At 41.6% G+C, this 15,819-nt stretch overlaps 1 protein-coding gene and 1 non-coding gene across 3 annotated transcripts in view; both read left to right on the top strand.

The window, feature by feature from the left end:
* grm7 (glutamate metabotropic receptor 7) overlaps positions 1-15,819 on the top strand; it is a 344,389-nt gene that overhangs the window by 11,709 nt on the left and 316,861 nt on the right. The window lies entirely within an intron of this gene.
* On the top strand, positions 10,570-10,642 carry trnar-ucg (transfer RNA arginine (anticodon UCG)). The gene has a single exon. It is a non-coding gene; the product is annotated as a tRNA-Arg (tRNA).

The following is a 15,819-nucleotide window of genomic DNA, read 5'->3' as shown; positions in this document are numbered from 1 at the left end:
GCCGTCTGTCTGAGTGATAGTTTGATGACATTTTTTAATGAAATGAAAGAATTTCAGGAGCACACGGTCGAGTCGAAGTCATTGGCTGTGTTCCAAACCGCATACTTCTCCTACTACTCCTACTAACTTTCTGAGTTAGTATGCGAGTTTGAGTAAGCAGAAGTACCCGGATGCATACTAGATTCTCCGAAATGTTGGGTATGCATCATGAGGTTACTACTCATACTCAAACTACCCAAGATGCAACGTAACGTGACGTCGCCGATCGTCATTTCCTGTCAAAACGGCAGTTTCAAGCTAGCTACAACGAGGGTAGGTTCACTTCCTGTTTTCAAAACAAAAGCACCAATTGTATCCTAATGGCTTTCCCTATGATAAAAGGCAACGGGTATTTTATTTTGTGAAAATAACAGGAAGTGCGTTAGCTCACTGCGGCTAGCTTTAGTAGCGCCGAATTCGTGGGAACAAAATTGTAAATAGCCGGTATTTTGTCAGGTTTTCAACACGTTGGGGATCTAAACGACTACTTTCTCACCTGAAAATGTTTCAAATGTTGCTAAAGTTTACAGAGTTTAGAGCTTAAGGGAAATCAGCTTCAGGCCGGCTGATTTCAGCTCGGGCAGGAGCGAAATGCATTGTGGGTAAACGCTCTGCATACTGTCTGATTGATCAGTATGTAGTATGCAGTATGCAGTATGTAGTATGTAGTATGTAGTATGTAGTATGTAATATGTAGTATGTAGTATGTAATATGTAGTATGTAGTATGCAGTATGCAGTATGGAAGTATGTAGTATGTAATATGTAGTATGTAGTATGTAGTATGTAGTATGCGGTTTCGAACACAGCCATTGAACCAATGCCACTTTCAGTCTTTCTTCTTCTGTGGTTTGGCTGTAAAAGCAGCAGTTTGGATCCGCCTCAGTGTGTTCATTTTTCATCACAGTGACAGGGAAACGAGCCGGACAAACATTTCAATTCCTGTTTTAGTGACATACGGAGATCGAACGCTGAGATTTCCTGATAAAACGTTGAACAAGCAGGGAAAGAAAAAACTCAAAGAGTATCGACAGGATGGTCGTCTGAGCCAGACGAGCAGACTGAAATTAAAATCCCAAACCCCGACGTGCTCGAGCTGGGATGTTTTCCTGAAGCCTAAACCTAATCAATCAGCTGCTGACATTTAATGAGCCCAGCGGGAAGAGAACTCTGGTCTCCAACAAAGAAAAACCTCCAGCCTCCTGAAACGGACTTTTTAGCTGATAAAAATGTGTAAAAGCTCAATTTCATGAACCGCTGTTAGACTGTGTTTGAATACCAGATTTCTTTTGCCTGCGAGCAAATTTTCTTTTAGGTTTCAGTTCATGGGAGACCTCAGGTGGTAGAAAGTTCTATTTGGCCTCTGTGGCACCATTCATTAGCCCTAAGCTGCGTGTTGTTCCCCCTCTCTCTGCTTCCTGTTTCTCTGAACTTTCCTATCCATTTAAGGCACAAAAGCCCTCCAAAAAAATGTAAAAAAAACTGCATTAATGCAAGATAAAATATTTCATTTTAAATAATTAACTCTGTGGCACCATTCAGACTAAACATCACAAAAAAAAGCTAAATGTGGAATTATAGTTCAGGAACAATTCGAACCAGCAAAAACCAAACATAGATCAAAGCAAACCCGTGATGACATTTAGCTTTTACAGCACTTTGGTTCTTTTAAATCTGCTTTATGAATAAATCTGATTTGTTTTGTTGAACTAAAGAAGTTACGTTGAGTCGTCCTGAGTGAAACTGCAGAACCAGGTCAGGCTGTTTCCTTTAATCCGCAGTGATTGCTGCCATTTGTCCGTTTGTTCAGAAGAACTCAGTCAAAGGAAATAACCTGGTCAATTGTTAGTTTTTCCTTTCTTTGTGGAACCTCCCGTAGAGTTGGAAAATGTGGAAAAAAGAGTTGAATAAATGTCGGAGTCTGGAGCTCTCTGGCACCATCAGTGGGTGGAGGTGGAGGTTCCTGTTCAACTGGCTCAAACCAAGTTCAAACCAAAAGGTTCAAACATCACAAAAACTGTTGTTTTTATGCTTCTATCATAAGAAAAGGAAAAAAGCTGAACGTGAAATTATATTTCAGGAACAGCTTGAACTAAACAAACATTGAACTTAGCAAACTTTTGTTTTTCTAAATAACTGCTGATGGTTTTGGTGTTGGACGGAAACAAACCGCACGCTTACATACAGAGTTTTAATGACTCGTTCATTCCTGCTGTTATGAATAACATAAGCTAGTCTTTGTTGTTGTTGTTGTTTATTGCCTTGAATTACACGGTCCAACCAGTTAAACTGTAAACAAATAAATTTACAATATTTAGCATTTTATAGCATTCAAATAAACGCACATTTTAAAACATATAAACATATCACAGCCAAAGTTGAGCTGGCTTTAACTCCCATTTTACAACATTATAAAACACATATAATTTCCCTTTGAACACATCATCCTCAATCTGTTTGGTGCACTAAACAAGTGCTAGCATGTCGCTAACTAGCCGCTAACGTACAGAACCCTTAGAAACAGCTAGCATATTTCAATAGCTTAATGCTAATCTGCAGAAAAAGCACATTTCCGGATTGTTTGCAACGTTCAAAATGAACTTACCACGTTGAGCAATGTATCAGAAGGTAATTCAAAGTATTCTTGAGTTTAATGTCGCTGGTATGTTTCTTTTATTGATGGAAAAGAAGTTCCCGTTTTTTTATTTTCTTAACTACATCACTTCCAGTTTTTGTCAAGACCCAAAACGATGCGATCTAAACTAAAGATACAACCTCCCTGGAGGAGTGGAAGGAGTGAACACAACACCTGCGATGAGCAACACTGTTCAGCTGACGGGAGAGTTTTAATGACTCAGTTTGGCGCCCCCTGCTGTTTAGATGCTGCCGCTACAGTTTGTCTCCATGTGAAACGAGCTGCTCATTAAAATCTGTAACAAACACAGTTTTCTGCTCCAATTATGTGAAAATACGAGTTCAGAACTTCCAGCTCATTAACATACAGACTCATAAATAAAAAAACGCTGATAAAATAACTCATCTTTATTCATTCGGGGCTGATTGTTATCGGACTTGTTTGTGTTTTTGTCCACGTTTTGCAAACAAAACAGTTGCTTTAAAATGAAACTAATCAAGATTTCCAACTCTCTGAGTTTTAAATGGGGATCATTTAGTTCAATTTTCTGTTTCTGTGTTCATGAAAACACAGAAAAGTATCATCCAGACGGACGCACATTCCTCTGCTGCTCATTACTGTCAGAGACTGGAGCGCCGGGACGGCTCGTCAGCCCGACGCTGCCTTCTTCTTCTTCGTTGGTGCCGTGATGAGGATCCCCCCGCGGAGGGAAGCTGCCACGAGCAGTTACAGTCGTCTGATCAGTAAACCCAGTCCTGCAGGAGTGAACAATGAGTCCTCTTTCAGGGCTGATTCCCCCTGAGACTGAGCCGTTTCTGCCCAAATATAAACCAATAATTTAAATAAAAAATCAGATTAACCTTGTAGCACCCACAGTTGCAGATATGCAACAAGCTTTTTATTTATTTACATTATATTTTTATTTATATTTGTATTTACATAACATTATTTGATTTTTTTAAATGTACATACATTATTTACATTCATGTGTAATATTTTTTTACATTACATTTTATGTGCCGACACTCGTTTGGTCTGCTTTGTCCACCTTTCACAGCGCTAATAGAGCTTGAAAGTCCCGCCCCCTTTTTTGCTTCTTCTTCCTACTTCCGTCGTCCCCATGGGACCTCATGCCTGGATCTATTGACATGGGCAGGATGATGTCTTCTGTTCCCAGTCATTATATGCCTTTTTACAGTACACGCATGATGTTCTGGGGTTAAATATGGATGAGTTCATGCAAAAACATTGGCGATTTGTCGTAGGAGTGCCTGGTTAAACGTTGTAAAAAAAAGTTAGGGTAAAAAGACTACATGGCGTCGCATATGCTACGTCACTGATCCCACATTAACTGTATACCGGCGGTCTCGCTGGCTGGCATGGACGAAGCCAGACATATCACCACCAGCATAGCAGAAGCTCTCCACGTGCCCCGACTGGTAGTGGTTCTCTCCTCGGCTCACAAGTTTTCGTTCGCCCTCGAAAAACTGAGTGAAGCTGGCCAACGACAGCGCCATTCTTCCACTCCTCCGCGCGCCCAAACGTGATGACGTTTATTTTCCGTGCCAAACGCTACATGCTGTAGTTCGAGAAATGCTCAGAAAAATAACTTAACAATGAAGCACTTATGCCCGCTAAACTGTTACACTACTGGTATGAAAAAATATTAAAAAATGTCCTACACAACATATGTGAAATGCAAGACTCAATTCCATCAAGCGCAAAAAATACTTTTATTCCGTCTTGGCTCCGTCATTGACTTGAATTGCAAATTATTACACTTCTGTGGTCCCGAGGGGAGGAAGCTGAATGACGTCAAGGAGGCGGGACTTTCAAGCTCTATGGAAGCTCAGCTCTCCAAATTGTATTATTATAATTATTTTTTCGCATTTTTTATTAGCTTCATGTGTACATTTTTTATTTACATTCCATTTTTTGAATTTTATATGTGCTTCACCTTTTCACAACAAAGAAATCTGTTTGATTTGTTGTTGAATGGAAAGTTTGTGAAGGTTTGCGTTCCGCACTTTGTATTAAAGGAGAACTGCGGTATTTTCAACATTAAGCCTCTTTTCTGAGACGTCTGCAGTGTTTTAGAACCCCCCTCACCGCTTTTTTGGTGTTTACTGCTGTCTCCGGTATTTGGCTAATTTTGATTCATCTCAACCTGCTTCAGAACGGCAAGTCATGCGCATGTCCTAAAAGGTCCGTAAAAGCACCATAAACGTCCGTTTTCAAAATCATCAACTCACCGGAGTGGTTACTGGTGTGCACTGGTAATCCATATCAAATTTCGTTGCGAAAAGTTGCTTCTGTCGTGTTTTATTTGACATTTTGTACTGGATGTTCGTTGATATTACTCCGCCACCGCTAAGAAAATAGTGCAAGCATGAACGAGCCGCCAAATAAAACACGACAGAAGCAACTTTTCGCAACAAAATTTGATCTGGATTACCAGTGCACAGCAGTAACCACTCCGGTGAGTTGATGATTTAGAAAACGGACGTTTATGGTGCTTTTAAACCCAGCCCTATTCTTTATATTATTTATAGGGCTGGGTGAGTTAACTCGTTATTATCGCGTTTAAACTAAACAAATAGAAAATTAATAAATTAAAAACATTTAAAAAAAAAATTAAATAAAGAAATTTAATTTAAAAAAAAAGAATAAATAAAAAAAGAATAAAACTAAATGCTAAAAGCTATACACTACTTTTGAATTAATTTTTGGATTCTGCGTACAAATGCGATTAATCGTGATTAATCAGGGAAATCATGTGATTAATTAGATTAAAGATTTTAATCGTTGCCCAGCCCTATATTTTATATTATTTAGATATCTTTATACTGTCTGATTTTTTTATACTATATACTATAGTATAAAATAGATACTTTATACTCTTGCTTCTTGATAAAAATCCAGTTTCCAGGAAAGCTGCCCCTTTTTGCTCAGATATAAACGCTGTATAGACACATCTGGCTGAAACGCAGCGTAATGCTCCTTTAATGGAGTCAGCGGGCTGCAGAGGCACCGGCTCGGTCAGTGGACTCCTCGTCGTGTCTGATGAAGCTCACTGCTGCTCTGCCACTGCACATTAGCCCTGTGAACCCCCCCACCCACCTCCGCCCTCAGGGGGCATCCCTCCATGTGTGAACACCCCCCCCACACCGTGTTCCTCCATCTCTGTGAGGACGATTCAGGAGGAAAACCCAGCGGAGTGAAACGCTTTTCAGGTTTCAGAGGCAGCAGAAGAGCAGCCAAGCTTCGGGGCGACTCCACATCAAGCTTCATCTCGGATTTAATCCGATTATTTCAACCCAGAAAAACAAAACTGCATCCAGCGGAGAGTCTTTCTCTTACGCTGGGTCAAGTTAAGTTTCCCCTTTTTGTTCAGTGTGAGGAACGAGTTTTCATGTTTCTGTTGTTAAAAGCTTTTTGAGCCTCAAAAACTTCTTTCTATCTCATCTGAAATCATTTAATCATTTAATTTAGTCTCAGTCACTTCTCATATTCTGCTGCTTTGTCCTGTACGAATGCAGAAAATATCCTTTAGCATCAGAATAGACCCGATTCATATGATGCATATTCTGTATTTCTTGTATTTATGGCTTTTGGATGCATGTTTGGTGTTTTGCTCTCCTCGTCTGGGTGGGAAACATTTTTGATTGCTGCTTTTGTTCCACACCTGCTCTCAGTTTGCTGATAGATGCACCTGTTGGAGACAGCCCATTTAAATCATTTGGTCTTTTAATTGCCCTCCTTCCTGCCTGTGAGTCCACCTTTAATTTCAAACTGTGACGAAAAAAATGTCTTAAAAACTCAATCCTAACCATGTAGCTTTGGTTTTTTTAAACCTAACCAAAAGAAGGTCCAGAGCCTCTAGTTCCACCTTTCTCCACCTCTCAGGGTGCTGCTCTGTATAAATAAATGTTGTGGAGCTCAGATTTTTGTTCAGGCCGCAGTGTCAGCTGAGCAGAGGAACACAGGAGGACCCCAAGGATCAGGAGGAGGGAGGGTAATTAAATTAAACAATCTAAGCTCTGCCATCAAAGCGCCCGTTGGCGAGGCGGGCGGAACCGTGTTAAACAGCTGGTGACGAGTGCGTTGAACTTCCTCCTGACAGAGTTTTATTTATTCTTGTTTTAATATTTGGTTATTTGTGGGCCCAGGTGACCTGTTGCTATGGATTTAACAGTCGAGCAGACAGCCTGATTTATTGTGTAGCCTGTAATGAGTTGTGGAGCAGCGTCGGAATGCCTGGAGCAGGCGTTAATGAGTCCGCATGTGGTTCTTCATCCTGATGAGACTCCGTCAGGTGTAAATCAATGTGAGCCAGAGTCTCTTATTGATAGGTGTGCTGCAGTTCTTCTGCCTTTGACAGGGTGATTGTCCTGTTTTGGTCTGATTCATTGTTAAAGCAAATGGTCAAAAACGAGAGGAGAGAAGGAGCTCAACATAATGACATCACAACTTGAGTTAATTATGAACTAAACGTGCCAAAAGGTTCGGTCGTTTGTCCTCCTGTTAGAGACTAAATGTAGAAAACGTTGGAGATGTGTTTAAATGGCGAATTGTGTCGGGACGGTTTTTCATTGATTTTTCATTTGCAGATAATTTGATTGGTAAAACAAACACTGCAGGGCCTAAAATAATAAACCTGGATTTGTAAGAGCCTCCCATCAGACACGTTTCAGCTTCAACGAGTTATTCTACTGTGACCGACGCAGCTTCTGATTGCTTCACAAACCCGGTTAAAGACGCATCCTGGTCATGGAAAAGAAAAGATTACTCTGACTCATCCATCTTTATCACAAAGAGAGTGAGGAGACAAAGTAATGTGGGAACAATAATGTTCATCTTTCAGAAAGGAGCAACAATAACTCCTTAGAAGCTGGTGTATGTCACCTTCATTAGCTAAGCTGTTAGCGTTAGCTGCTGTTAAAGGAGAAAGTACATCAATAACTCCTTAGAAGTTGGTGCGCGTCATCTTCATTAGCTAAGCTGTTAGCGTTAGCTGCTGTTAAAGGAGAAAGTACATCAATAACTCCTTAGAAGCTGGTGTTTGTCACCTTCATTAGCTAATCTGTTAGCGTTAGCTGCTGTTAAAGGAGAAAGTACATCAATACCCAGATAGCAAATAGTCATTGAAACGATGTTAAATCAACATCCCGCTGTCAACGATAAAGTCATTGAATCAACGTCGAACTCTGACGTTGATTCAACATCATTTTGCACCCTCTATTATCATTGAAACAACGTTGAAATCATACCTAGAGATCAACAAGATTTCAATGATATTTCGATTACAATGGATATTGAAACAATGTTGAAATCATCAACGAAACTTCAATGGTATTTATGCCTATACCACAGGTTTAATCTAAAAAGGTCTAAATTAAAATATTAAAAACATTATTATTAGACCATTAACATTAATATCTTGTAAAGCGACCTTGAGTACCATGAAAGGCGCTATATAAAACAAATTTATTATTATTATTATTAATCCTGCTATCTACAGCCAGGATGGGCTATGAGCAAAATATAGAAACTATAGCAGACTAAGCCTGTAGGCTATATCGCCTAGCACAAATAACACCCCATGCATTTTTTTTTTTTTTTAAATCAAACATCGTTTTTATTGCATTTTTCTTTTTTTTCTTTTAATGCGCGAGGCTATCTCCTGCAGTGGCCGTCGTCCAGATCCCCCCGCCCGGTCTGGAGCGTAGCGCAGCGCTCTGCACAGCTTGTGCGAATTCATGTATTTGCAGTACTCAGTCGTTGAGTCAGGGCATCTAAAATAAAAAAACAAGCAAAAAATACATTTCAGTTAAGCATAGCAGACTTCTGCCTGTGACAGAAACACTATGTGTGTGTCTGTGTGTGTGTGTGTGTGTGGTATATCTTTCCCTCTCAAATATAGACATAGAATCCTATATTTTAAGACGAAGCTTATTAAACTGAGGACTTACTTGACGATGTGGATTAATGATCTGAAAAAAGAGAAAAAGTAAATCACAATGTCAGTAAACAGCAATTTAATTCTGAATCAATAAACCACTAATTAAAAAAAAAAAAACGACGAGAAGATAGTGACAGCCTCCAGGCATCACGCAAGCTGACGTGTTGCTAGCGCATGCTAACTTATTCATCCAGACAACGTTGAATTCAAGTCAATCTTCTGATTGTTAAGTAGCCTATTCAATCGTTTTATTAGACACCTTGCCTCTTCGATCGCTGATCCTAGCTAAAGGTAGGGCAAGGATATGCAGATATACTGTAACACCCCTTGCTGGGAAATAAACCGGTGAATAAAGCATTGCTAGCTAACTGACTATTTCGTCAGGGTGTTTATGAAGCCTGCAGTTAACTTGCTTTTGACAACTTGCAGGGTTGTTGATCGGAGGAATTCTGCTTGATTTATAACAGAATGCTATGACAGTATCTAGCCTATGCACCATGTAAACTATACATTTAACTGTGTAGGGCAGTTCAGCATTCAAAAGATTAAATCAAAGTGCTTTCTTACCTGAAATTGATTCCGAAATGAATGGGATGGGGTGCAGTACCGCCAGTCTACCACATGATGGTCTCCCGGTCAACTATAAATCCATGACTTTTCAATCATCTTTCCCGGTCAACTCAAAATCAATGACTTTTCAACATTACTATTATCACCCGGGAAACCAAATATCAATGATGCATCAATCATACTAAGGATAACTATGTATCAATGTTGTTTCAATATCACTGCGGTCAACATTATGTTGTGTCGGGTTTTCATCAGTTTGCCAATATTGATTCAACATTTATTTTGCATCAAGATTTCAATGTCAACCATTCTGATGATTCAGATGGAAAAACAATATCATTTCAATGTCAGCTTGCTATCTGGGTAACTCCTTAGAAGTTGGTGTGCGTCATCTTCATTAGCAAAGCTGTTAGCGTTAGCTGCTGTTAAAGGAGAAAGTACATCAATAACTCCTTAGAAGTTGGTGTATGTCACCTTCATTAGCTAAGCTGTTAGCGTTAGCTGCTGCTAAAGGAGAAAATAACAGCAATAACTCCTTAGAAGCTGGTGTATGTCACCTTCATTAGCTAAGCTGTTAGCGTTAGCTGCTGCTAAATGAGAAAATAACAGCAATAACTCCTTCGAAGTTGGTGTACGTCACCTTCATAAGCTAAGCTGTTAGCGTTAGCTGCTGTTAAAGAAGAAAGTACATCAATAACTCCTTAGAAGTTGGTGTGCGTCATCTTCATTAGCAAAGCTGTTAGCGTTAGCTGCTGTTAAAGGAGAAAGTACATCAATAACTCCTTAGAAGCTGGTGTATGTCACCTTCATTAGCTAAGCTGTTAGCGTTAGCTGCTGCTGCTAAAGGAGAAAATACATCAATAACTCCTTAGAAGTTGGTGTATGTCACCTTCATTAGCTAAGCTGTTAGCGTTAGCTGCTGCTAAAGGAGAAAATACATCAATAACTCCTTAGAAGCTGCTTTGCGTCACCTTCATTAGCTAAGCTGTTAGCGTTAGCTGCTGCTGCTAAAGGAGAAAATACATCAATAACTCCTTAGAAGTTGGTGTATGTCACCTTCATTAGCTAAGCTGTTAGCGTTAGCTGCTGCTAAAGGAGAAAATACATCAATAACTCCTTAGAAGTTGGTGTATGTCACCTTCATTAGCTAAGCTGTTAGCGTTAGCTGCTGCTAAAGGAGAAAATACATCAATAACTCCTTAGAAGCTGCTTTGCGTCACCTTCATTAGCTAAGCTGTTAGAGAAAATAAATCAGTATATAAACTGAGACGCTGTTTAAAGTATGTGTCTGTATATCAGCTGCAGAAACATTCAGGGCTGTTTGAAGGCTGAGTGATTTAGATTTTCAGAATGGCTCTCAGGCCGACCGCGTGGCCTAATGGATAAGGCGTCTGACTTCGAATCAGAAGATTGAGGGTTCGAGTCCCTTCGTGGTTGCTTTTATGGGCGGCCGTGGCTCAGTGGTTACGCCACTCAAAGATTAGTAGAACTGGGGTGTCAGTCCACCTCTTCGAGGTTCCCTTGAGGCCATGCTCCCCGGGCGCTGTGATTGGCTGCCCACTGCTCCATTGAAGGCATCTGCCTCTGTGAGTGTGTGACCCTGTGCATGACCATAAATCTGATGTTAAATCTTAGATATGCAGCAGATCTGAGGCACATGTGCGAACCATCGAGTGAAAGCTCCAAGAATAGCAGCCAAAATGAAAAGAAAAATGAAGTGAGAAAACACTTGTGAGGGTTTATAAACGGGTGGAGAAAGTTAGTGTTGTGAGGCTGATTGTTCCTGTCAGCGTAACCTCTGCTATGGGTGTGACTTCCGGATGATTTAAAGTTAAAAAGTTTTAAAAAAGCAGCTTGTGGCTCCTCTTTTTAACGCTCCGATGCCGTGACTTTGCCGGCCTTTCATCCTGTTCAAGAGACGTTTGAACAAGAAACCCCTCGACGGTTTTATTTATTTCATTATATAAGCTGCGAAAAGAGGAAATAAGGATGTGCAGCATCACCAAATATAAGAGAAAAACCACCAACCCTGACAGGCCACGGCTGTAGGATCAGAACCTACTGAGTTGGTCCTTTCAGACCAGGCTATGGGCAATGTGGGCGACCGCCCAGGCCGCACGTTTTCTACACTACCGCTCATTTCCATGTCACGTTAGTGGAGTGGGGATGGTTCGCCCAGGGCGTAAAGCATCTGTAGAACATACATCTGTGATCTGTTCAGAGAATATAAAGCCAGCAGAGCTCTTAGATCCAAGGACTCAGGTCAGCTGGTCCAGTCCAGAGTCCAGACTAAACATGGAGAAGCAGCATTTAGCTGTTATGCTGCAAACAAGTGGAACAAACTGCCAGTGGAGATTAAACTTTCACCAAATGGAGACATTTTAAATCCAGGTTAAAAACATTTCTGTTCTCATGAAATCTGCACGATATCTTTGAACTTATCTGGACTGTTGCTTGTTTTTACATTCATTTAAATTATTTTATTTGTTTCTCTTTATATTCTTTTATATATTTTAATGATTCTTCCACTCCCTGCTGCAATGCTTTTATTTTATGTGAAGCACTTTGAACTGTTTGTACATGAAATGTGCTACACAAATAAATTTGATTTGATATGATTTGATAAAGCGCAGAAAGAGATTTATCTTTATTCTAATCTGCACAACCCGTCCATGTTTCCTGAGGAAAAACGAACCCGACGTGTGGGAGGAATCACCAAAAACAGGGCAGCATTTCAGTTTAATTCCCTCGTTGTGAAACCGACGCCGCGCAGCTCGGTCCAACGAGGAAGACGAGTGAACGACGTGGAGGAAGGCGGGCGAGAACAAGTCGTCAGAGTGTGTTAAAGCTCGCTGACGGCTGATTTTAATAACGCCATTTATTTCGTGTGGACACCTCCACCACGACTTCCCGTTAGCTCCCGTCCCCCCCCCCCCCCCCCCCCCCCGTCAGCGCCTCCTCCCCCGCTCTGCATTATCTTTATTTATTTATATATTTCCTGGTATTAAAGTGATTTATCTTCCAGTTACATTTCTGCGGCTGTGAATTAATTATAGATCACAGCCGTCCTCGCCAGGCTGCGCTCCGCGGAGGCCGTGCACGTGGGGCCGTGCACGTGAGGGCGTGCGTTTCCCATCGTTTTCATTTGTGTGGAAGAGTCGCCCAGAACATCGGCCCCTCCAGAACCAGTGGATCATGTCAGATGGGCTCCGGGCAGAAGCAGGTTCGCAGCAGGGCGCCGGCGGTTTCACGGCTGTCCGAGCTGTGAAAAATGACACTTTTTAACCACATAATGAGGCGCCATTCTTCTTCTTCTGCTGCTTGTATCGGCTCTAACACGGTCTGCAGTCCTGCCGCCATCAGGGAGGCTTCTCATTGGTTCTGAATTCATCGTGAAGCGGGACAACGAGCTTCTCCAGACCCCGGGCGAGAAAATGACCAACATGTACGAACAAATCTTCAACAGAGTTCATGAAATAATCCCAAAAACGGCTTTTAACCACGTTTAAGAGGGAACAGAAATCCACGTTTGGAGGATGGAGCTGAAGAACCGAGTTTAAGAGCCGCCCCGAACCGTCCTTCAGTGGGTCAGCTGGTTTTACACGTAAAAAATGACCCGGTTAGGGTGAGGAAAACATCCCAGTTTGAGTTAAAGAAACATTAAAACAGAAGGAATCTGTTCTGAAAGAGTTCTGACAGAGTTCTGCATCAGATTGAGTTCTGAAAGAGTTCTGAAAGAGTTCTGAATGAGTTCCGAAAGAGTTCCGAATGAGTTCTGAATGAGTTCTGAATGAGTTCTGAATGAGTTCCGAAAGAGTTCTGCATCAGATTGAGTTCTGAATGAGTTCTGAAAGAGTTCTGAATGAGTTCTGAAAGAGTTCTGAATGATCCCAGCATCAAACGGATCCGGTGCTCAGATATTCTCCTCCTTGGAGAAAGAGGCCCATCAGCCCCACAGGGAGCTCAGCTTCTTCTGGCTTTGGGATCCGGTGAAATCCACCATCTGAGTTCTTCTTCTTCTCTCGACTCCGTGAAGAAGAGTCCCGAGGCCGGCTGAGTCAGAGTAAACAGCAGCAGAGTGACGGTTCAGAGCGCTCCGACACTCAGAGGTCACACTTAGGTTACCCTAACCCTAGGTTATCCTAACCCAAGGTTATCCTAACCCTAGTTTACCCTAACCCTAGGTTACCCTAACCCAAGGTTACCCTAACCCTAGGTTACCCTAACCCTAGGCTACCCTAACCCACGGTTACCCTAACCCTGGCTACCCTAACGAACGGTTACCCTAACCCTGGCTACCCTAACCCAAGGTTACCCTAACCCACGGTTACCCTAACCCTAGGTTACCCTAACCCTGGCTACCCTAACCCAAGGTTACCCTAACCCACGGTTACCCTAACCCTAGGTTACCCTAACCCTGGCTACCCTAACCCAAGGTTACCCTAACCCACGGTTACCCTAACCCTAGGTTACCCTAACCCTGGGCTACCCTAACCCTAGGTTACCCTAACCCAAGGTTATCCTAACCCACGGTTACCCTAACCCTGGGCTACCCTAACCCAAGGTTACCCTAACCCTATGTGAACTCGGCCTCTGAATTTATGATCAGGCTGGTTCTAGTTATTTCAGAACCAGCTGGTCCGCCCTGACCCTGACGCTTTGCTTCCGTCTCTGCTGAGTCAAACTGTGGCTGTGTTCGAAACCGCATACTTCTCCTACTACTCCCACTACTCCCACTAACTTTAACTTTTTGTAAGTTCCCGGATACATACTAGATTCTCCGAAATGTTGGGTATGCATCATGAGGTCACTACTCATACTCAAACTACCCAAGATGCAACGTAAGGTGACGTCGCCGATCGTCATTTCCTGTCAAAACGGCAGTTTCAAGCTAGCTACAACGAGGGTAGGTTCACTTCCTGTTTTCAAAACAAAAGCACCAATTGTATCGTAATGGCTTTCCCTATGATAAAAGGCAACGGGTATTTTATTTTGTGAAAATAACAGGAAGTGCGTTGCTCACTGCGGCTAGCTTTAGTAGCGCCGAATTCGTGGGAACAAAATTGTAAACAGCCGGTATTTTGTCAGGTTTTCAACACGTTGGGGATCTAAACGACTACTTTCTCGCCTGAAAATGTTTCAAATGTTGCTAAAGTTTACAGAGTTTAGAGCTTAAGGGAAATCCGCTTCAGGCCGGCTGATTTCGGCTGAGGCAGGAGCGAAATGCATTGTGGGTAAACGCTCTGCATACTGTCTGATCGATGAGTATGTAGTATGCAAGTATGTAGTATGTAGTATGCAGTATGTAGTATGCAGTATGTAGTATGTAGTATGCAGTATGTAGTATGCAGTATGTAGTATGCAGTATGCAGTATGTAGTATGTAGTATGCAGTATGTAGTATGTAGTATGCAGTATGTAGTATGTAGTATGCAGTATGTAGTATGTAGTATGCAGTATGTAGTATGCAGTATGTAGTATGTAGTATGCAGTATGTAGTATGTAGTATGCAGTATGTAGTATGTAGTATGCAGTATGTAGTATGTAGTATGCAGTATGTAGTATGTAGTATGCAGTATGTAGTATGTAGTATGCAGTATGTAGTATGCAGTATGTAGTATGCAGTATGCAGTATGTAGTATGTAGTATGCAGTATGTAGTATGTAGTATGTAGTATGCAGTATGTAGTATGCAGTATGTAGTATGCAGTATGCAGTATGTAGTATGTAGTATGTAGTATGTAGTATGTAGTATGCGGTTTCGAACACAGCCTGTGTTTGTGAGAGTCAGGGAGCGTCCATGTTGGGACTCGCTGGTCCGAGGCCCGACAGTCCAATCAGAGGTGAGGAGATCTGATGTGTCAGAGGACGTGTCATCCAGGGAGCTCTGACACATCCCCCCTCCGTCTCAGCTCGTCTGCATGACCTCCATCCTCTGCGTTCCTCCGCCTCGTCTCTTCGTCTCTCCGTCTTCTCCCTTTAACCTTTTTATTTAGAGGGATCCAAACATTCAGCAGCACCAACCTCTCAGGGATTCAGGATCCTGCCACATCAAAGAGGGCTGAGCAATTTTATCCATACTGCGATATATATATCGATATTTCGTTTCCGAAAGCATCGATTTTTTTTATTTTATTTATATTTTTAAAGCAAACTTTATTGAAAAGTCAAACGTTACAATGAGTGAAAGCACAGAACATTAAGGTAATACAACACAATGCCAGGGGGTCACATTCTACAAAACAGTGATAAATTAGTTGATAAAAATGTTGTATAAAGTCACGTTTGTGAAATGTTCGTGTGTTTCTGTTTGTCTGGCTGTGTTGTCCTTCCGGTTCAAAGGTCGGACCACCGGTCCAATCAGAGACCATTCATGTCAAATCACACTGTCCCTTTTTTCCCCCAGAAAATGATGTAAGTGTATCGTATCGTATTGAATCGAATCCTATCGAATCCTATCGTATCGAATCCTAACGAATCGTATCGAATCCTAACGAATCGTATCGAATCCTAACGAATCGTATCGAATCCTAACGAATCGTATCGAATCCTATCTTTGGTCTGCTTTTCGTGCTCTTCTGATTCAGGGAAAAAACTCCTACAAAGCAAATGGCCT

The sequence above is a fragment of the Odontesthes bonariensis genome, chromosome 3 (genome assembly GCF_027942865.1).
Source record: "Odontesthes bonariensis isolate fOdoBon6 chromosome 3, fOdoBon6.hap1, whole genome shotgun sequence".
In the NCBI taxonomy this organism is placed as follows: Eukaryota; Metazoa; Chordata; class Actinopteri; order Atheriniformes; family Atherinopsidae; genus Odontesthes; species Odontesthes bonariensis.
This window is presented reverse-complemented; position numbering and strand designations above follow the sequence as displayed.